General features: G+C 33.6%; 1 long non-coding RNA gene across 2 annotated transcripts in view; it reads left to right on the top strand.

Moving 5' to 3' along the window:
- LOC105477040 (uncharacterized) overlaps positions 1-23,974 on the top strand; it is a 406,578-nt gene extending 382,604 nt beyond the window's left edge. The window contains exon 6 of one of the 2 annotated variants that reach the window (XR_984421.2): positions 23,076-23,974. This is a non-coding gene — a long non-coding RNA (uncharacterized lncRNA). Of the gene's footprint in view, positions 1-248; positions 1,572-23,075 lie in introns of those variants that run through there. The other variant, XR_984427.2, reaches the window with a different exon arrangement.
- The last annotated feature ends 342 nt before the right edge of the window (positions 23,975-24,316 follow it).

Below are 24,316 nucleotides of genomic sequence, written 5' to 3'. Positions count from 1 at the left end.
TTTGATAGATGTTTCTTTATTTCCTGTGTTGTTCAATTATGTTTCAGTTAATCTCATTATACACAGAGATGTTTGTTTCCTTCGATTGCATTTAGACTTACAGAATTACAATAATACAAGTTCTTAACTTTCATAGAAAATATGCCAAGTTTTCTAAACCTTTTCTTATACAGACACCCACATCTTTCTTATTTGAGTCTTTGTGCACAAGCTACAATAACAGACTGTATGTTCACGTCTCTCCCTAGTTCAAAAGAAAACATCAGGCACAGAAGGCAACATATGACTGAGTCCTTCTGGCTCTTACAGGCTTCAAATACACTTTTACAAGTGCCCTCCATAATAAATGTGAACTTCAAGCTTCATACAGGTATTGATTTAACCTGCGGAGACATATCAAAGTAAATATAATTTAACCATTGACCAACATGTTATCCTCTTTTCCAATAAGGTGTGTTTCTTGTTAATGCCAATGTTTTTGCAGAATTGTTTTTCAGAAAACAATGCTTTTTCTCTATTCTCTGAAGCAAAGAAAAAATAAAAATTCTATAAATTTTTTAATCCAGAAAGTGTCATCCCAATCAGTCAATGCCCAACTCTTATGTTCTTATATTCATAAACCAGCTGTCTTTGTTTCATCAATTACAATTTATATTTGGCTTTGGTAACTGTTAGTCTGTGCTGTCATAATCAAGGCCACTGTAGACAGAGGAACTTATACTATCACTAAGAGCTTTGTTTGGGATTTTAATTTTTTTCTTTTATTTGTTATGAAATGACACATACAGGGCATTTTGATTCTACAAAAACATCTTGTAGATAAACACTTATTGCTATTCAGACATTATCAGCATTTAACAGAAATGAATTCTTGACACAGTGCTTTGTAGGTAATTAGCCAATTCAGTAATCTGCAGAAGTAGAAAATAAATGAGACCTAAGGGTGAGTGGCCAATATTTGAGATACTAAGCATTTTTCTTTTGAAATGCACAATCTATATTTAATAAGGGAAATAAACTAAAATTAATCACTGCTAATACAACTGTCAGGAAATACAAGAACTCATTAAAAAGTAGAGAACTGTATCCTTGTATAAAACCTTCATGGTTAGTAGCGTTCCTATAGATAACCCTAAAGACATACCGATGGGAGTAACCATTTTAAATAATCCTTATTTAACACTTCAAATGTTAAACCAATAAACACAAAATTACTATAGCATGCCTGATCATTCTTACTCTTTTTGAAATGTGCAAAGAGAGAAAACAGGGTTTTCTTCGTGCTTATGATTATTGACATTCTTTTTGGAGTACACAAGAAGAGAACACAGAATATGAAGAGGGAAGAGGGTTTAAGAAAGAATCTAGTGCAAAAGTAATTTAAATGTAAATAAAGGAAACTTAGTCTGTTGGATCATGGGTAGTAAAGTTTCATCATATAAAGAAGACTCAGAGACTAGTGTCATGGCAACAAAGAAAGAAGAGCATTTCAAAAGAGGATTTTATTATCAAATTTCTAAGTGATCAAAGCAAATAAAGAATGAAATGTGATCTTTGGATATAAACTTTGAAGTTTAGGTGGGTTATACATATAGCACTGAGAGCAGAAAAGAATTGGAATTTGAGAGAGTTGCATTTTTTTTCTATATGTCAGGCATGATCAAAAGAAGTGGAGCATTAGCTAGAAAGGATTAAGAGTAAACGATAGTATTTATTCTTGATGATGTTTCTGTTGTTGCCTGGGTTGTTAAATATGAAAGACAGTTTGGCATAAGGCCTCTACATTGTAAGTTCTTTATAAATGTTATTGAACTATTTATAACCTGACAGGTAGCTACAGGACAGGACATTTTGAAATATTTCAATGGAGAAATGAGAACTGGTGAAAGGTGAAGCCAGCTGGACTTCTTGGGGACTTGGATAACTTTTCTGTCTAGCTAGAGGATTATAAATGCACCAATCAGCACTCTGTAAAATGGACCAATCAGCCCTCTGTAAAATGGACCAATCAGCAGGGTGTGGGTGGGGCCAAATAAGGGAATAAAAGCTGGCCGCCAGAGCCAGCAGCAGCACCCGGGTAGGGTTCCTTTCCATGCTGTGTAGCTTTGTTCTTTCACTCTTCACAATAAATATTGCTGCTGCTCACTCTTTGGGTCCGCATGACCTTTAAGAGCTGTAGCACTCTGCGAAGGTATGCACTTTCACTGCTGAAGTCAGTGAGACCACGAACCCACTGAAAGAAAGAAAGTCTTGACACATCTGAATATCTGAAGGAACAAACTCCGGACACACCATCTTTAAGAACTGTAACACTTACTGTGAGGAGGGTCCACGGCTTCATTCTTGAAGTCAGTGAGACGAAGAACCCACTGGAAGGAACCAGTTCCGGACACAATGGTACAGCAAATTCCTAGAAGAGCAAGAAAAGAATACCTTGAGATGACATCAAAAGTTGAGGGAAATGCAGGCAATTTGAGAGGAATGTGATACATCTATCATGAGGGTTATAGAATTCCAAGAGTAATTAACCTTGTAAAATAAGGGGGTATATATCTGTCATAAGAGGTTTTAATTTTGGAAGAGGTTTGTAGAACAAAATGAGGCAAAGTCCAGAGGAAACTTGTTTTCTTAATTTGTTTGGATGGAAGTGAATTAAATACTTTTTGTTTGTTTAAGAGGAAGTACCCATGAGAATAAGGAAACTTATAAAATTGTTGGAAATGTGATTCTAGTACCCATTATGTCACACTCTTATGTTGTTTCTCTGAGAGTCGCACTAAGACAGTTCAAATACTTGTTGGTTTCCATAGACTAAATTTGGGCTGATAATGAGAAATAAGTTCTGGAATACATTCTACTTTCTATTTCATTTTGTGCTAAGGTCTTTACAGAAAGCTTAAGTGCTTCTACATATTTTAAAGGACATTTAGTACATGAGATATAGATTGTTGTCTCAGTTAAGAGGGGTTGCCATCAAAAGAAGCATAGAGTTATTTTGCATTTGCAAAGGAAACTTGCAGGAATGAGTATGTATAGTTAGATGTGGGTAGAAATTTTGGCCTGAAAAACTAATATATCTTGCAGTTGAAGTAATTTTGTGACATTATTTCTTTTACTTTTAAATTAAATTAATGTTGTGCTCTAGAGAGGTTAGAAGGAGTGCTACAAGCAATATGATCATATACATGTATGAATTTTGCATTACACAGAGGTTCCTGACCAAGGGGAATAAAGGAGATGGAATTAAGTTTGTGTGCTATACTTCAAGTCATGTATCCAGTACCATTTTCCTGCACACAAAGCGCTGTCTATTCATTAAGGTTTCTAGTTGCAGAGCTGCATCCATCCAGAAAAAGAACCATTTTTCGAATTTATAGAAAGATGTCTCATGGCCTGAAACAGGCCTTGAGCAAGAGCAAGCCCTGCCTTTCTCATATAGAATATATACTGTTTTCTTATATGTAGCCTCTTTCTTTAAATTTGATAATTATTATGAATCAATTTTATTTGTTAAATGTTGTGCTTAAATTATATAACATGAATTTTGAATAAATGAATACATAAATTTTAAATAAAGTAATATAAAAGTATAAAGTATCAACAAAAGACAAATAAAATAATAAGAGAAAAAGTTAACTGAACTAGAACATTACTAGAAAATGTTAGGTATATGAATACATAAGAAGAAAAGAGTCAATGTTTACTACATTATCGATAGTCCTGTTTATACGTTTTAAAAAATCAGATCAGTACAGTGAAAACATATCCACTTTTTCCTCTCAATTAAAAAAATTAGATCTGTTAACGGGAGCTTTAAAATGAATGAAATGACACATACAGACAAATGATACAAAGTCTGTAACATTTCCCAGCAACAGTGAGCAAGAGGTGTCTAGAGATGAAATACAGTTACTCTCTTATTTCTTCCCATATTATCAAAACTAGGCCCTTGGCACTTGAGATCCTCATATTGGAGGTGCCCAGCAAAGAAGTTTTTATGCTCTATCTCTTCTTCTTGTGCATTTCCAAGTTGCATCTGTGCATTTAGAATGGTAAGGAATTGTTCTTAGGGGGTGTGGTGGAGAGGAGTTAATTAAATCTTTCTAGGATATGTGAGGTGATCAGCCTGCTAGCCCAAGAACTTTCTAAAGCTAATACTCAGGCTAAAATATGATGCAAATTTTGTGCCATATCATTTTTAAGATGCCTTCAATAAACTATTTTTAAAAGGCAATATTGTGATTTTAAGGTATCTTTTAAATATTCTAAAATAACTTATCTCCACATAGTTTAGCCCTCAGAGAGTAGTGTCACAATATCGAAAATGTGTTTCCAAAAAGTTAAATTGGCAAAGCTGTCTGTCATACAGAGTCAAAAAGCTGAGGAGAAAATATTTCTAGGTATTCAAGGTATTAAATGGAAGCTATTAGCTTGAGTAGAATTTTAGTTGTTTTGAAAAATCACTTCCTTGTATGTTTTTCTAATTGATGAAAATCATTTTGTACACCTACTCAATAAAGCAAATTACTAATAATTTATACATATTTTTGGAATGATTAAGTTCTTTATATGCATATTTGCACAATAACCCTTAAAATGCTAAAAGAGAAATATTTTGTTTAGAATTACATTAGTCTTATGAGACTCAAAAACTGAAATTCAGCCCTGACTTATTATTTCATCAACAATAAATATCTACCCTTATCTCTGCAATTTTCATAGGATTATCTGTGCTATTCTTTTTAATTACAGTGTTCATCCATTGCTCTGTGGCTACTTTACTTCTAAGTAACTTTATTTGAAAAAGCCAGTTACAAACTATTCAGTTTCTTTCTTTCACTATTTAATCACGACAGATTCTCAGGAAGCCAAGAGACAGATACTCTATAATAAAAATAGCAAAAACAATAAAGTTCATGTCTTGAAAGTATATTTGTTTGTCAGTATGTTGTTAGATCTATGTATTATTTTGTTATTTTTAAAGATACTTTGTAAATGCTTTTGCTCATATTGTACACAATATAATCTGTTCCATATGGCGGGGTCTGTTACATTTATTTTGTTGCATTGAAAAATTAAAGCAATAAGAGATCATTACTATCATACAGATAATAAAAAAAATCAACCATCAACATAATATTCATCAACAGTAGCACACAGGGCTTCTCAAATTACATTCAATAAACCAAATTATATAGCCTGGTCCTCGGCACTCTGTAAAATGTGATCACTGATAAATGCATGCCCTTATAAACCTACCAACAAACATGAAAAGAAATCAACTTTTAGAACACAAATAAATACTAATAATTATCACCAGTTAAAAAAATAGTTGAATACATTAGAATTATTCATTACTCCAGAATTGAAAACAACTAAAGTCCAAAGCCTTTGCCATTCCATCTTTATGAACTTCTTAATTAACTTTATGAATTCCTCAATTAATTTCACTGGTCATTTTGGGATAAGGAAGGCAAAAAGATTGCATAAATGATACAAAGTGCCATACATTTCTTTTCCATTCAGCTAAAATGGTGTCTGATTATCAAATAAAACCTGCACCTCACTAATCTCTCAAGAAATCTTTTTTTCCATTTATTTCTTGCAATTGAAAGAACAAAAGCCATGCTCACACACTCTCCTGCATGAGGAATAGCTGGTTTATATGGCTTGTCAGGTCCTTTGAAAGAAGCTGAGTGTGTAGAAAGGTAAATAATGAACATCTATTGCAAACTTAAAGTATCTTGATAAGTGGATGCTTTTGTAGACTAATGCTGTTTCAAATGTGAAGATAGGTATTCAAAACTCATGAAATAGTCCAGCAATGTTGACTTAAGAAGATAAGGTATATATTCTGCTAACATTAACAGCAGACTTCATATATTAAGATTTAGTGAGCTATACCTAGTGTCAAAAAAATGAACATTCATGTTATATATTTATTTCAACTCAAGTCAAAGAAGCTAGGTAACGTGTAGACTAAAAAATATGTTTTCAGCTCACATGCCCATGGGACAACAGAGAAGTAAGTAAATTTACCCACTCTCCTACCTAATCTTTAACATATGCTATTGCTTGTAAAATGAAGTCGTGTAACAGAACATTGTCTAAACAAAAATTGGCATTTAAAAATGTAGTAAAAATCCCTACCTTGAGAAGTTTAAGGAAAAATTAATCAAACACATAGATATATTAACCTAGTTCATGTCTTCTACATCATAGATACTCAAAAACTAGTAATCTTCCTTTTTCATATTACTTTTGCAAGCCAACTACTTCAATTGCATTAGTAATAATCAAGTAACTTTCACTAACACGGTGAAACCCCATCTCTATTAAAAAAAAAATACAAAAAATCAGCCGGGCGAGGTGGCGGGCGCCTGTAGTCCCAGCTACTCGGGAGGCTGAGGCAGGAGAATGGCGTGAACCTGGGAGGCGGAGCTTGCAGTGAGCTGAGATCCAGCCACTGCACTCCAGCCTGGGCGACAGAGCGAGACTCTGTCTCAAAAAAAAAAAAAAAGAAAAAAAAATTATCAAGTAACTTATAATTCAGAAAAAAGCAGAATACTGTTAGTAATAATCTGTGTATCATTGCATTATTGCACAAAAGTCCATTTCATTAAAAACATAATTCCTAATAAATGTATTTGAGTTCTTACTATTTTCTAATATAGAGCACTATAACTCACATTTTTCAAATAAAATTCACATAAATTGAGTAGAGTTTTACAGAGGAAGTTAAATGATATGTATTTTTATCTTAACAGAGAAATGTGTTCCCAATTGGTACCTAATTTGAAATATTCTTTGTCCAGTAAAAATAATAATGCCTCCTCTATCATTTTATTCAGATGTAAAATAGTTAATAAAAGCAAAACGGGAATAGCAGGCAGTAAAACAAAAATTAGTGCCAAGAAAATAGAAAGGGAAGATAGCCACAAGTTATAGGTAAGTAGAAAATTGCATTGGAGGAAAGCAAACTCCCTGAGGAGCTTCATCAATGAAGACTTTGTGGAGAAGATAAGCTTTGTCTTGATATTGTGCATAGATTAGGAATTTTCGTTGGTTTTTAGTAAGCATCTAATCTAAGGAAGTCACACAAATGAGAATGCTTTGGGATAAATGCAGCACAAGGTTTATTGAAGAATACCAGTTGAATAAGAATGGGCAAGAGGAGGGCAGACAAGAATACAGAAGATGCCATTGCCTAGGTGTTCTTAAATAACTCAAGTGAAGACATTTGGGAGTTTAAATGATAATTTTATTCAGATGCTCTCAAATTTTTGTATTGTTATCCATAAAAGATTCCTAGTTGTCATTATACTATGAATTGTCATTTTTCTTTTGTTTAATTTTTATTTTATTCTATATTGGAAAATTATAATTGTTTATATTTATGGGGTACAAAGTGATGCTGTGATATATGTATACAATATAAAATTAACATATCCTGATGAACATATCCTTCACCTCAAATACTTATAGTTTACTCTTCTTGTCTAAAAAATATTATTTATAAATAGTCATTCTGGGCATTATTAAACAAGCATGTTTTTAGTGCGTAGATCATGGTTCTCAGAACAAGGGTATGTAACCCTAATGAAAGGAACCCACGTAGTGAGCTAAAAGTCTGTAGATTATGGGAGATACAATTATGAATGCTATATATATTATCTTCCTGGATAATGGACTGAAAACATAAAGCCAGGAAGAACACAAATTGATGATACCTTGTGTAGATATTTCACATAAGAAATGTCGTTTGTTTCCAATCTAGTAGAACATAGCTTGGCTATGTATTAAGTGGACTCACAGATGGTCTGCTTTTAGAGAATGTGCTACATTTCGAGATCTGTCCTTCATCATGCAGGCTCAGCACACGTTATTGTTAGTTTTAAAAATCAGATTGTTTCAGAACCAGATATATGAAAGTAAAAAGACAGACACGTAAAAGCAGCATATCAATATTAATATGTAATAAAACCCAAATAAATGTAATTGTATTTCTGTTGCCATTACCAGATGACCTGTGCTGGCATCCCTAGTACATCCTTACTCTGTACACTGTTTTACTTTGGGATCTAAATTGTTTAACATAGAATTAGTCCAGTGAAACCTTTTTTTTTTAATTTATTTTTTATTATTATTATACTTTAAGTTCTAGGGTACATGTGCATAACGTGCAGGTTTGTTACATATGTATACTTGTGCCATGTTGCTCTGCTGCTCCCATCAACTCGTCAGCACCCATCAACTCGTCATTTACATCAGGTATAACTCCCAATGCAATCCCTCCCCCCTCCCCCCTCCCCATGATAGGCCCCAGTGTGTGATGTTCCCCTTCCCGAGTCCAAGTGATCTTATTGTTCAGTTCCCACCTATGAGTGAGAACATGCGGTGTTTGGTTTTCTGTTCTTGTGATAGTTTGCTAAGAATGATGGTTTCCAGCTGCATCCATGTCCCTACAAAGGACACAAACTCATCCTTTTTTATGGCTGCATAGTATTCCATGGTGTATATGTGCCACATTTTCTTAATCCAGTCTGTCACTGATGGACATTTGGGTTGATTCCAAGTCTTTGCTATTGTGAATAGTGCCGCAATAAACATACGTGTGCATGTGTCTTTATAGCAGCATGATTTATAATCCTTTGGGTATATACTCAGTAATGGGATGGCTGGGTCATATGGTACATCTAGTTCTAGATCCTTGAGGAATCGCCATACTGTTTTCCATAATGGTTGAACTAGTTTACAATCCCACCAACAGTGTAAAAGTGTTCCTATTTCTCCACATCCTCTCCAGCACCTGTTGTTTCCTGACTTTTTAATGATTGCCATTCTAACTGGTGTGAGATGGTATCTCATTGTGGTTTTGATTTGCATTTCTCTGATGGCCAGTGATGATGAGCATTTTTTCATGTGTCTGTTGGCTGTATGAATGTCTTCTTTTGAGAAATGTCTGTTCATATCCTTTGCCTACTTTTTGATGGGGTTGTTTGTTTTTTTCTTGTAAATTTGTTGGAGTTCTTTGTAGGTTCTGGATATTAGCCCTTTGTCAGATGAGTAGATTGCAAAAATGTTCTCCCATTCTGTAGGTTGCCTGTTCACTCTGATGGTAGTTTCTTTTGCTGTGCAGAAGCTCTTTAGTTTAATGAGATCCCATTTGTCAATTTTGGCTTTTGCTGCCATTGCTTTTGGTGTTTTAGACATGAAGTCTTTGCCCATGCCTATGTCCTGAATGGTACTACCTAGGTTTTCCTCTAGGGTTTTTATGGTATTAAGTCTAACATTTAAGTCTCTAATCCATCTTGAATTAATTTTCGTATAAGGAGTAAGGAAAGGATCCAGTTTCAGCTTTGTACTTATGGCTAGCCAATTTTCCCAGCACCATTTATTAAATAGGGAATCCTTTCCCCATTTCTTGTTTCTCTCGGGTTTGTCAAAGATCAGATGGCTGTAGATGTGTGGTATTATTTCTGAGGACTCTGTTCTGTTCCATTGGTCTATATCTCTGTTTTGGTACCAGTACCATGCTGTTTTGGTTACTATAGCCTTGTAGTATAGTTTGAAGTCAGGTAGTGTGATGCCTCCAGCTTTGTTCTTTTGACTTAGGATTGTCTTGGAGATGCGGGCTCTTTTTTGGTTCCATATGAACTTTAAAGCAGTTTTTTCCAATTCTGTGAAGAAACTCGTTGGTAGCTTGATGGGGATGGCATTGAATCTATAAATAACCTTGGGCAGTATGGCCATTTTCACGATATTGATTCTTCCTATCCATGAGCATGGTATGTTCTTCCATTTGTTTGTGTCCTCTTTTATTTCACTGAGCAGTGGTTTTTAGTTCTCCTTGAAGAGGTCCTTTACATCCCTTGTAAGTTGGATTCCTGGGTATTTTATTCTCTTTGAAGCAATTGTGAATGGAAGTTCATTCATGATTTGGCTCTCTGTTTGTCTGTTACTGGTGTATACGAATGCTGGTGATTTTTGCACATTATTTTTGTATCCTGAGACTTTGCTGAAGTTTCTTATCAGCTTAAGGAGATTTTGGGCTGAGACAATGGGGTTTTCTAAATATACAATCACGTCATCTGCAAAGAGGGACAATTTGACTTCTTCTTTTCCTAACTGAATACCCTTGATTTCTTTCTCTTGCCTGATTGCCCTAGCCAGAACTTCCAACACTATGTTGAATAGGAGTGGTGAGAGAGGGCATCCCTGTCTTGTGCCAGTTTTCAAAGGGAATTTTTCCAGTTTTTGCCCATTCAGTATGATATTGGCTGTGGGTTTGTCATAAATAGCTGTTATTATTTTGAGGTACGTTCCATCAATACCGAATTTATTGAGCGTTTTTAGCATGAAGGGCTGATATGTGCTATGCTCTTTACCTTTGTAAGTTTCCATTCCTGCCCATCCCCTCTTGAACATTGGTATTAATATTTGCAGTGTTACAATAAAGTCTGACAGGCACAGGATCTCCTTCTGGTTAGCTTACACGACTTTAGGTAATGGCATATCTTTTGAATGTTAAGCCATAATGTTTTCATTTGTTTCCATCATTTCTTTATTCTTTGGAAGGAGGCTCATGTCAAATACCAAAAACAGCTGGAAAAAAGCAGATGGGGAATCATGAGTGTGTTCATACTACATACCATCTGAATCATTAGGAAAATCAATTAATTAAATTTTCATAAATCATTTTAACAAATATGTATTATTTCTAATGTGATAGGCAACAAGATCGAAACTACAATAAGAATGAGCTTGGTACAGCTTCTGTCTTCAAGGAGATTATTGGTTAAAGGATACTCCTTAGTTTCCTTTAAGTTTACCTAATTCTCAATTGGCTCATTCATATAATTGCTATTTTGCCATATTGATCACTTATTGTCATATTTAACAGTGATAAATTTTCATTTACTTTTTTGATAACTTATAGGCCTAGGAATATAGATTACACACAAGAGTCTTTTAATTGTTGCAGTGTTATAATGAGAATCTTAAACTTAATTATTACATAATACATTTAAAGGAATCAATATTAAATCAGAGATAAATGTAATTTAATTATAATTGCATGAAATAAATGTTTATATTATTTGTTTTTATTAGGAAGATGTGTGAGGGATATTTGTAATATGTGCTCAAACAATTTTAAGTTATTTTTATTAAGAAAGGAATAATTCCATGTTAAATATATCAATGCCCAATTATATTTTAAAAACAGGCTGGGCCCGGCGTTGCACGCATGCAATCCCAGCACTTTGGGAGGCTGAGGTGGGCAGATCACCCAAGTTAAAGAGTTTGAGACTAGCCTGGTAAACATGGGGAAATGCCATCTCTACTAAAAATACAAAAATTAGCCGGACATTGTGGCGCATGCCTGTAATCCCAGCTACTTGGGAGGCTGAGGCAGGAGAATTGCTTGAACCCAGGAGGCAGAGGTTGCAGTGAGCTGAGATGGTGCCACTCTACTCCAGCCTAGGCGACAGAGCAAGATTCTGTTTCAAAAAGAAGAACAAAACAAATTAAAAACAAACAAAAATCCACAAAGAAATTCTACCCATTTTTGCTTAGAGTATCCTCATTTTATATCAGCATTTTTGTGTGCTGCAAAATATCATACAACATGTTGTATTATTAGTGTCATTTTATACTGTCAAATCTATAAAAGGCTTTTTTTGTAACTATTTCCATTGCTCTACAATATCTACCAAAATATCATAGCTTTTAATTTGTGTTATGTGATTAATATAAATAAATAATAAAAATATTAATTAATATAATTAATAATATAATATAATTAATAATAAAAAATACCTATTGTATATTAAAGATTCTTTTTGACTTCTGGACCACATTGGTGAACAATAAACCAAGTGCAAAAATTTATTGGTCTAGTCAAAAAAAGGAATAGACAATTCAATCTGGTAACTCTCCTGAGCACTAGCACACAGCTTCCTAAAGTGATCCTCAGCAATGAGAACTAACTTAATCCAGAAAGGTCTTTTAAAATGTTATAGAAATATGTGACTGAGCACAGTGGCTCACGCCTGTAATTCCAACATTTTGGGAGGCCAAGGCACGCAGATCACTTGAGGAGAAAAATTAGCTGGTTATAGTGGCACAGGTTTTTAATCCCAGCTACTTGGGAGGTTGAGCCACAAGAATTGCTCAAACCCAGGAGGCAGAGGTTGCAATGAACAAGATTCTGTCCCACCTGCCTCCCTGCCAAAAAAAGCCAGGCAAGGAAAAAGCAAAAGTCTCCCAGGTAGATAAAAACACCAAAATCTAGAGATAAGAGGTATGTGAATATTCTGTAGAATTATGAGATACTTACTTTTTTTAAACTTGTTATTTTCACCTATATTCTAAATATCACTTGACAAAATGCCTAGTTCTTAAAATATTTTAACCAATGATTATGGATCAAAAATTTGTAAAAAGAATAAAAATAAGATGTAGTTTTTGCATTTTACATATCGAATGACATTAGATTTGACAGACTATGCACTGATATCCTAAAACCTTCTCTGATTATTCAATATGTAAATAAAATATTTAAGCTGTGGAATTGTTTTCAGATAGTATATTTTGTGAACTTCCTAAGGGCTTCCTATTTAAACACAATGTATGGAGTAATTTTAATATTCTGTTACATTTTGCTACAGTTCATAAAGTAGATAGACTTTTTTTCTTTTTTTCTTTTGCCCATTAATGGAAAAAGCCTAGGTAGATTTTCAGCATGGGTATATGTTTTAATTGATCTTAGAACCATCTATGACAGACCCACAGCCAACATCATACTGAATGGGGAAAAGCTGGAAGCATTCTTCTTGAAAACCAGCACAAGACAAGGATGCCATCTCTCACCACTCCTATGTAACATAGTATTGGAATTTTTGGCCAGAACAATTAGGCAAAAGAAAGAAAGAAAGGACATCCAGGTAGTAAGAGAGGAAGTCAAACTAGCCCTGTCTGCAGATGACATGATTCTATATTTAGAAAACACCATAGTCTCAGCCCAAAAGCTTCTTAAGCTGATAAAGAACTTCAACAAAGTCTCAGAATGCAAAAATCAATATACAAAAATCACTAGCATTCCTATACAGCAACAACAACCAAGCCAAGAGCCAAATCAGGAATTCAATCTCATTCACAATTGCCACAAAAAAGAATAAAATATTTAGGAATACAGTTAACCAGGAAGGTGAAAGATCCCTACAATGAGAACTACAAAATAATGCTTAAGGAAATCAGAGATGACACAAACAAATTAAAAAAAAAATTATTTGCTCCTGGATAGAAAGATATCCTATACATATCATTAAAATGGACATACAACCTAAAGCAGTTCATAGACTCAACACTATTCCTATCAAACTACCAATGATATTCTTCATAGTACCAAAAAAACTATTTTACAATTCATATAGAACCAAAAAAGAGCCCAAATAGCCAAGACAGTCTTAAGAAAAAAGAACAAAGTTGAAGGCATCATGTTACCCAACTTCAAACTATATCACAGGGCTACACTAACTAAAACAGCATAGTAGTAGTATCAAAACAGACACATAGACAAATGGAACAGAATAGAGGCCCAGAAATAAGTCCACACACCTATGACCATCTGATCTTCCACAAAGCTGACAAATACAAGAAATGGGGAAAAGACTCCCTATTCAATAAATGGTGTTGGGTTAACTGGCTAGCCACATGCAGGAGATTGAAACTGGAGCCACTTCTTACACCATGTACAAAAATCAACACAAGATGGATTAAATGCTTACATGTAAAACCCAAAACTATAAAAATGCTGGAAGACAACCTACATAGTACCATTCAGGACATAGAAACAGGCAAAGAGTTATGACAAAGACACCAAGAACAATTGCAAAAAAAAAGCAAAAAATTAACAAATGGGATCTAATTAAACTTAAGAGCTTCTGCACAGTAAATGAAACTATCAACAGAGTAAACAGACAACGTATGCTATGGGAGAAAATATTTGCGGCTATGCATCTGACAAAGCTCTAATATGGCATCTATATGGAACTTACATTTACAAACAACAAAAGAAAACCCATTAAAAAGTGGGCAGAGTAAACGAACAGACACTTCTCTAAAGAAGACATACATGCGGCCAGAAATCATATAAAAAGAAGCTGGATATCACTTGTTACTAGAGAAATGCAAATCAAAACCACAATGAGATACCATCTCACACCTGTCAGAATGGCTAATAGTAAAAAGTCAAAAAATAACAGATGCTGGCAAGTGGCAATGTTGTGGAGAAAAGAGAACACATATATATACACTATTGGTGGGCACATAAATTAGTTACCCCATTGTGGAAGACAGTGTGGCGATTCCTCAAAGTGCTAAAAACAGAACTACCATTCAACCCAGTCATCTTATTACTGGGTTTATACCCAGAGGAATATAAATCATTTTACCATAAAGACACATGTACATGTATGTTCACTGCTGCACTGTTCACAACAGCAAACACATGGAATCAATCTAAATGCCCATCAGTGATAGACTGGATGAGGAAAATGTGATCCATATGCACCGTGGAATACTACACAGCCATAAAAATTGAGATTGTGTCTTTTCTGGGAACGTGGATGAAGTTGGAGGTCATTATCTTTAGCAAACTAATACAGAAACAGAAAACAAATAGTGCATGTTCTCATTTATAAATGGAAGCTAAATCATGACAACTGATGAACACAAAGAAGGGAACAACGGATGCTGGGGCCTCCTTGAGGGTGGAAGTGGGAGGAGAGAGAGGAACAAGAAAAATAACTATTGAGTACTAAGTTTAGTACCTGGGTGATGAAATAATCTGTACAACAAACTCCTTGACATGAGTTTATCGATATACAACAAACCTGGACGTGTACCCCCAAATCTAAAATAAAAGTTAAAATAGAAAATAACTAAAATGAAAAAAACTATCTTATTTAAACATATGTTTTAAAGTATATGGAAAATTTATTTTGGGTGCTCCATGTGGCAGCTCAAAGGTAGAGGCAGTCATCCTACTCAATTTCTAAAAAAATGATTTACAGGAAAAGACTTGTGTTAGATGACCAGGAAATTTACCCATGTGTATTAACATTTTGTGAACAGAAAAAAGCAACATGGGATTTGTAACGTGAACCCCAAATCAAAAGACACAAGTGCAAATTCCTGTAGATTTCAGATATGGATGAATTTGTATAGTTGTTTCTCAAATAGGCAACTTTACTACAGCAATTTCCAAGTTTCCTAGTCATAGGGAATTATATATTTATCTGTGGTTGATTATTCCCTATAGGCAATCCTAGAGGATGGTTTCTAGCTACTTTGTTAAAACAAGAAAAAGTTAAAATTATTTGCTCTTTTGGAGAAAAATAAAAATGTTACAAATTTGATTCAGTTGAAACCAATTTGTAAATAATTAATGATGTGAAAAGCTGCTAAATTTTATGTATTTTATGTTAAAATGAAACATTAATAGAACTTCAACTAATCTACTTTGTATTAGGTATTAAGGAAAGACAAAAACTAAAGATAATATATACAGTGTAAATGCTGTTTATTTTGTAATTGAGATCAATTGTGATTCAAACTCCTCTTAGGGAAAAAAATCTGTAATTTGATAAGCATTCATTCCATTTTTTTAAATGTATCTTTGAGAATACACTGCACATAAGTGAAAAACTTCCTCTAGTTCATTGACATATATATCAAGTGGAACATTGGCACGGAGGAACAAAACCACAAATAAGAAGCCCAGCTTCACTGAAGCTGCTAAAACAGTGATTTTACTTGGAAGATTTGGCCTGCATGCTGTTTTAGTTAGGTGCCAGGGACACTACATGGCAGGATAGTTTTCATTTTAGATGTTAGTTATTTCTTTAGTCATGAAGTGGCATTTGTGCTGTAACAGAATTTGTGATGAATTTGTATTCCAAAAATTTACATCTCCCAGGGAGTGTTGCAATTTACTAGTTGTTAGACATTAGATGAAGCATAGCACATTTTGATTCTGTCTTCACCTGTGTAAAGTGGTGTACTTATACCTACCATGTCAAAAAGCTACTAAAATAATTCAATAACATGATTATAGAAGGGCATGAAGGAAATGCAAAATGCTATCTGCTAGCATCTCAAATTATGTTCTTGCTTGCTCTTCTCCAATTAACTGGACTCCTCACTGTTCTTTGAATATCTCAGGCTATATACAGCAGGGCTTTCAGCACTTGTTTTTCTCCTGCTTCAAATAAAAACTCCTCCAGATATTTACTCCAGAGTCATTTTCTCAATGTTGTAATTTTTTTGTCACGCTACCTAAGATTTCAACCCATGTGTGTGACACCCTACCCTCCCTCATACACATTCCCTGTCCACATTTCATGTTTCAATTTCACATTCAGCATTCGTTATTCTTTCATATACTAAATATTCTATTTATTCATCTTCACTCTCCCTAGTTGGAATGTAAGCATCATGAAAGTAGTAAATTTTGTGTGCTTATTGATGGTCACATCCCACTGTCTACAGCAGTGCCATTTAGGTGGTAAAATCTGGGTATTTTATTCAGAAATGAATGAATGCTATAAGGGTGGTAAATTTTCCTGTTATTAGAAGTGGGGAAAAAATAAATTCAAATATGTAAAACACGGATCTACTCCTTTTTGTTTTCATATGTTTATAAGGAAAAAGTGGAGGACATTAATTAAGGAAGGAAAGCAGAGATAATTTTAGTAGCCAAGTGAGAATGACAAATTTTATTTTTGTCATGCTGTCCTCACTATTGGTAGCAGCTTCCTAGAGCACTCAACTGAAGAAATTCATCATCCTGGTTCAGACAAAATGACTTTGTTCAATTAAAATACCTGCCTTAGGTCTGGGGATCAAATAAGTGAGAACCTTGTGCCACACATTTGGCATTCCCACGGAAAAGAATTTCAGAAAATTTTAGCAGTAGACGTTTGGCAATATCTTGACAGTGATCACTCAATTTAACATAATCCATCCAGGTCATTCAAGAGCTAGTCTCTTAGGGTCTTTAACCCAGTGTCAATTCCGATACCCCTTTGGAGAAAGATCTCTACTAACCCACTGCTCATATCAAAGCCTTTTAGGGCCCCTACAGTTTCCATAGGACAGTATGAAATAAATATTTAATCGATAACACACTTAGTAAACAAAAAGTAGTTCATCTAATGAAGATTGTGTACTCTCAGAATGCACATAGAGTTTGGGAACACTTAAGGAGTTTATGCAGTTAGATGTTGTGAAATAGAGACAATACTCAGGGCAAGAATGAGCTTTCTATAGAGTTAGACATGTGTTTATGGAATTTTGTTTATTTTAAAAATGAAAGCTTGACAAACTGAGAGAAACTATTTGCAAAAGATATATCTGATAAAGGTCTGTTATCCAAAATATACAAAAACTCTTAAAACTCAATGAGAAGAAAGGAACAACCTGATATTAAAAAAAAATGGACAAAAGATCTAAACAGGTATCTCACCAAAGAAAATACAAGTTGGCAAATAAACATACAAAATATGTTTCACATCATACGTCATTAGGGAAATGCAAATTAAAACAATCATAAGATATCACCACACACCTATTATAATGGCCCAAATTTCAAACTCTGACAACACCAAATGATGGCAAGTAGGTGAAATAATAGGAACTCTCATTCATTGCTGATGGGAACAAAAAATGGTACAGCCATTTTGGAAGACTTTCTGGTAATTTCTTGCAAAACTAAACATACTTTTACCATGCAATCCAGCAATCATGCTACTTGATATTTACTCATATAACTTGAAATTGTATGTCCACACAAACACTGCACAATGGTGTTTATAGCAGCTTTTTCCAAATTGTCAAAACTTGTAAGCAACTAAGATGTCCTTCAAAGAGTGAACGGATAAATAAGCTGTAGTACATCCAGACAATGTAATATTCAGGGCTAAAAAGACATGAGCTATGAAGTCATGAAAAGACATGGAGGAACCTTTGTAAAATGTGCTATACAAAATGGCGTTACTCAGATTCCAAGTTCTAAAGTAGATTTCAGAAGCCATTCTAAGAAGGATTACCTGCATAGCTTGTAACCTTGCAAAAAAGAAAAACAAAACAAACAAACAAACAAAAAACAGCAATTTGCCTTGAAACTTTGAACTGGGCCAAACTGCAATGACCATAGCATCCTGAAAAACAACTGAATTTTACCAACACTGGAACTCCTGAACAGCAACAATCAAGGAACTATGGACTCATGTACTAAGCCAGGTTCTCCCACCAATGACAATTCTTTCAAAACAACTTGTGTAATTATGCTCAGTGTGCTTTTAAAATTTCCTATTCCCCTCCGTCTCTTCAGAACACAATTTGATCTTTGGACAAATATGTGCCTCCAGAATTACAATTTCAAAGACCCCAATAAATGCCTGTCTTACTGCATTGCAGTCTGGTTTTCCACCTCTTCTTAGGTGACACCTTAAATGTGTGTTAGTAATTGAAAACAGCCAACCTGAAATGGCAATACACTGCAGTATATCATCCAAAGAATACAACAATCAATAAAAGGCAAAACTACAGAGACAGTAAAAAAACTCAGTGGTTGCCAGTGCTTATGGGGCAGAGATGGTTAAATCAGTGGAGCAGAGAGGATTTTCAGATCATTGAAACTACCCTATATGATACTATAATGGTGAATACACGTCATTATACATTTGTCTAAGCCTATGGAATGTACAACACCATAAGTTAACCCTATTGTAAACTATGGACTTTGGGTGATAATGATTTGTCAATACAGGTTAATTTATTCCAACAAATATGCCACTTTGGTGCAGGATGTCGACAGTGTGGCAGACTGTGTGTATGTGGAAATCGGAGATGTATGGAAACTATACCCTCTACCTCATTCGTCTGTGAACCTAAAACTGCTCTTAAAAATGAAGTCTGTTTTTAAAAAAAATCTATGCCCAGTTTTAAGTACCTTTGCCAGAGTTATTATGTCAAGAGGAAAAATTGGCCTAGCAACTGTTTTTCATCCAGTTTTAAATTCACAGAGAGAATTGTATATTTCATTTAGACCTCACGACCTCATTAATTCAAATCTGCTCATTTCAAATGCATGGTATTCAAGCTAGACTAAAGAATACTTTTGTAGTCTTACCCATCCCCCGCCCAAAGTAAGGGTTTTCTAGGGAAGAAAAATTTGAATAGAGAACACTTATTATGCTCAAAATATTCATCTGTTTTCAATTATTTTAAGCACTTTAAGCAATTCATTTACACATGAATGGCTGAAAGGGTAGAATACAAAACTCTTACTATATAAAAATGCCAGGCTGCATTTTTTTTATTTGAAAATTTTTTTTTGGTTGTCATAAAGCAATATACATGCTTGCCTTGTAAAATCATCTCTAAATTCAACTAACTTCTTAAAAGTTTCTGATTCCTCTCTCTTACAATTTTTCAATATGTATTTTGATATTGAGTTTATTTGTATAGAATGCTTACTGCAGAGATGATTACTTTTTATTTATAAGGTACTCCTAACTTTTGTCTTAGTTTCAAATTATATATAGTCAACAAATAAGAAAAAAGTTTAATAAATTAGATGTTCAGATCTGTAAATGCAGTCTATAATGCTAAAATTCAACTTTTGTTCATAAAAATCAGGGAGACGGTAAAACCAAAATAGATATTTCTTAAACAATAAACAAGTCTAAGCATGATATGAATAATATATCCTGTGTGTTTATTTTGGGTGGTTTCTTTGCATGAAATATCTTAAAGTACAAATCCAGTGAGCTTGGAATTATAACTTTTATTTTTCTGTTTAGTTGTACCTTAAATAAGCATTTATGTTATTGACTGTATTGTATTTTTTTAAAAGACTTGCATAAAAACTCAAAAATTGCCTCATCTGAGCCAATATAAATTTTTGTTCAAAATTAACTGAAATATCTTTAAATGGTTAATACTGTAGGATAAACAGATTATTTCTCTTCAGTGAGTTTTTAATCCTTATTTCACCTAAGTCAAATATTTATTACAAATCTGCCTCTTTCAACTTTTCAGCTAACTTTTCTGAAAAACAGCTTAATATTTTCTCCATTGTAGTTTCTCTCTCTGTATATATGTCAGTCCCTTTTTCTGGAACATATTGTTTTAGTTTCACTTATCTCATGTTACATTTTAATTAAAAGCTTTTATTTTTAGTAGAGGAATTTAATTGACCTCTACTGACTACATTTTATGTAGGTATCAGCTCATAATTAAAAGTTTGAATATATGAGTTTGGTTATTTTTATTCAGATGCAGTTAAAGTAACAAAAACGAAATCAGTTAGCATTCATCAAAGTTCTAAGAAATAAATTAATTTGTTTTGTTAAACAAAATATTCTTTGTTAAGGCAATTGTTTTCACTTATGACATACATGATTACTAGCAAAGAAAATGATTATGTGGGTGCCCCTTGATGAAACATGATTAAGTCTATAGTCAGCAAACATTCAAATTTCAATTTTCCACATCCTAGTTGCCTGACATTGGCAGGATATTTAGCCTTTTTAAAAAATTTGTTTTAAAGGTTTAGAATATTGTGGATTGCATGTGATGATATGCATAGCTGCCTTTGCACACTATCTTTGCACACTATAAAATATATGCTCAATAAATTTTCTAAGATTCAAATCAAGGCAAATGATACAGTAGATAAGCAAGAAATTTTTTTTTACCAAATTTGTTCAGTTATTTTCAACCATCTGAAACACAGTTTGACCTGGGTTTAGACATAGTCTATATTCTAAAATAGTCATTACCTTTCTGGAACTCATTAATGTGGATATTGCATATCCTGACACTATCTAAAAATCAATGATAAAGGGAAAATATTACTAAACCCTGAAATACCCTTGATGAGAGTCCACATTGGACTTCAGGGATTTTATTCATGAAGGAATATTTTAAACTCATATAAGCTTCTGATTTTCCATTAGATACAATGACCATAAGCATGTAAGAAGAGAATGCCTGTATATAAGATGTTTTAGGAAATTGTTGTAAAAAAATGGAAGTAATATTAAAACAAAACAAAACAGAACAAGTAGAACATTAACTTAACAAGCAATATTCTGTGACCAAGGTATGCAGGGAAAATTTAATGCAGGACTATTGAAAGTTTGTATAGAAGAATGGACTCTGATAGCACCACCAAATAATTACACAGCACCTCAAGTCATAAAAATAGGAAGAACAACTACCTTACTTACAGACATAAGAACATTTATGAAACCATCCATTCAAATTGTAGTCAAAATTTTTAAAGAAATACACAGTATGTGGTTGTTCATGTATTTTATTAGAGAGGTAACCTCTGTTAAGAAAATTTGAATGTGTAGAAATTCTCAATCTGTTTAGAGTATCAAATGTTTAATATTTAATATTTATTTTATATGTTTAATATTTTCATGTGTTTACAAATGTGTTTACAAATATATTTTATATTTGTCTGACATTTTAAATGATGTTTTTGGTAAAACTTCAGTGCTGCTATAATGTCTAAGGCTCATCCTACTGTGTGAATATATGAAATTTCTCTCTCTCATCTGTAATAGAAAAATGAATATGTGATCCTCCTTAGAACAGGATCCATAAAATGCCTGCTGGCAAAAGAAACTCAGAAAGATAAACATAAACCTTGACTTAGGACAAACAGTTGAAAGTCTCTCAGTCTGCTTTGTTTTGTCAGCAACTTCTAGCAGTCATGTTAAGAATTAAAAACATGCATGTTACTCAGCAAAATCCACACGAATATTAGACGTGTGTGTGTGTGTGTGTGTATGTGAGTATGAGTAATGGAATTGTAAGAGTACAGCATTCTGGAAAGTATGTAGTAGATATAAACTGAGGCCAAATTATTTTATATATATGGCATACATTGTGTATTAATCTGTTCTCATACTGCTATAAAGAACTGCCGAAGACTGGATAAGTTAGAAAGGAAAGAGGTTTAATTGACTCACAGTTCTGCATGACTAGGGAGGCCTCAGGAAACTTACAATCATAGCGAAAGGCAAAGAGGAAGCAAGGAACCTTTTTCACAAGATGGCAGAAGGGAGAAGTGCTAAGCAAAGGGGGAAGAGATCCCCCTTAAGTTCTCTTCTGAGAACTCACTCACTACCTCGAGAACAGCATTTGGGAAACCGCCCCCATGATTCAATTACCTTCACCTTGTCTCCCCCTTGACACATGGAGATGATTATAGGGATTATGGGGATTACAATTCAAGATGAGATTTGGGTGGAGACACAAAGCCTAACCATATCACATTGGTACTCAATCTTTCAATTAAGTAAAAGACCAAATAAAGCAAATTTAAAGTTATTACAAGTATTTTTGATGTCTAAATACATAATATGAGATTTTTTGTTTTTATCCCTAAATGTGTAAGGATTTAAGAATCAAGCTGACTTTAGTGAGATCATGCTAATTCTTTTAATGTTATTACACTAAGGCGGAATTTCAAAGTGACACCTGTCCTGATTCTCCTAGGCAAACTCTTCAAATAATAATCTATGCAATTACAGCGGTCCTTATAATCTTTCATTATAGCAATTACCATGTTGCACTGCAGCTATTGACTAGTCTGTGCTTCCCCTCATTATTCTCATTATTATTATTTTGTCTCTGAGCAAGCGAACTCTGTCTCTTTGTTTGCATAGTTCTAGAGTGTAAAAAAACTAAACACAATCATTAACAATTATTGAATGTTTACATTGAGCCTACTAGTTTGTCCATCTATATGAATATAAATTAACAGTCTCTTCTTCCGGTCATTGCTAGATTACACAAATTCTGTCCATCTTCCCCATAATAAAAGGATTAACACGTTACACTTATCTCTTGGGACTCTCTAGTATAAACATTAAAAATAATTTAAAAAATAGAAATTTCCCTGATTCTTTTACCTCCAAGTATCTTTCTGTTAGTCTGTATGTATAAAATACCTATAAATAATTCTCTGAACGCTTTTTCTTTTTCAGGAAACATTTCTGTTTAGATTCTGAGTGAATCATACTACCCGCTCAAAGATTTAAGTACAGGTTGAATATCCATCATCTGAAAATCCAAAATTGAAATGTTCCAAAATCCAAAACTTTGTAAGCACTGACATGATGCCACAGATGGACAATTCTGCATTTGATGTCATGGGAGGGGTTACAGTCAAATGCAGTTAAACTTTATTTCATGATAAAATTATTAAAAATATCATATAAAATTACCTTTAGGCTATGTGTATAAGGCATATATGAAACATAATTTCATGTTTAGATTTGGTGCCATCTCCAAGAGATCTCACTATGTGTCTGCAAATATTTCAAAATCTAAAAAATTCCAAAATCCAAAACACTTCTGTTCACAAGCATTTTGGATTAGGTGTATTCAACCCATATATGGAAAATTTAGGAAAAGAAACCTAAGATTGAAACATTGTTGCTGAAGTTGATTAAATCATGTAACATGCTAATTATTTAAAAATTTCAATCCAGAGACAGAAAAGAAGGCCTAAAGTATCCTTTATATTGTTTCTGGCAATTTTTCAGAATGGTGTAAGGTCATAAAAGTTCAGGCTAGTTTCTTATAAACACAGAGACAGCTAACATTGCTGGGAGACATCACCATGGGTGGTAGATATTTCTTGAAAACAGTTTTATGTTAAATGAGTTGTGATGTTCAAATAAAGGTTCTGGCTTAATTTCATTCTCTCTCTCTCTCTCTCTCTTTTTAAAATATAAAAAGACAATACTTGTGTTGATTGCCTGCTCTTTCTAGTAATTACAAGCCAATTTCCTCTGACCAGTGTCTGTCTCTTAATCACAAGTAACAGCAGGTACTGAGAAATTGATATGCCACACATTTTACTTTGAACAACATCCACAAAAGGAGCTACATTAAGTAAAATACTAAAGAGTTCTGAATTAAGCAATTCTGGATTTTCCACTGATTTAAAAAGTATAACAAAAGTATTGAAAATGCATTCTAAACTTATATTTTCACATAAATATAGGTTTTCTTTTAGTTGTGGGTTTTCCCTTGCTTTTGTTAATTATATTTTCAGAAATGTGGAATATGGGAGAAAAAATTCCTATTCATCATGAAGGGATGCTCTCCCTTTCCTAGGCTATACAATAGCAAAAATTTAAGTGTTAATCAAGAAGCTATGACAAAAAAAAATAATGGCTTGACTTAATGCAATTAAAAAATAAGACAAAGGAACAAAATA

This window comes from Macaca nemestrina, chromosome 16, assembly GCF_043159975.1.
Source record: "Macaca nemestrina isolate mMacNem1 chromosome 16, mMacNem.hap1, whole genome shotgun sequence".
In the NCBI taxonomy this organism is placed as follows: Eukaryota; Metazoa; Chordata; class Mammalia; order Primates; family Cercopithecidae; genus Macaca; species Macaca nemestrina.
The sequence above is the reverse complement of the archived record's forward strand: the minus strand, read 5'-3'. Positions and strand labels throughout refer to the sequence as shown.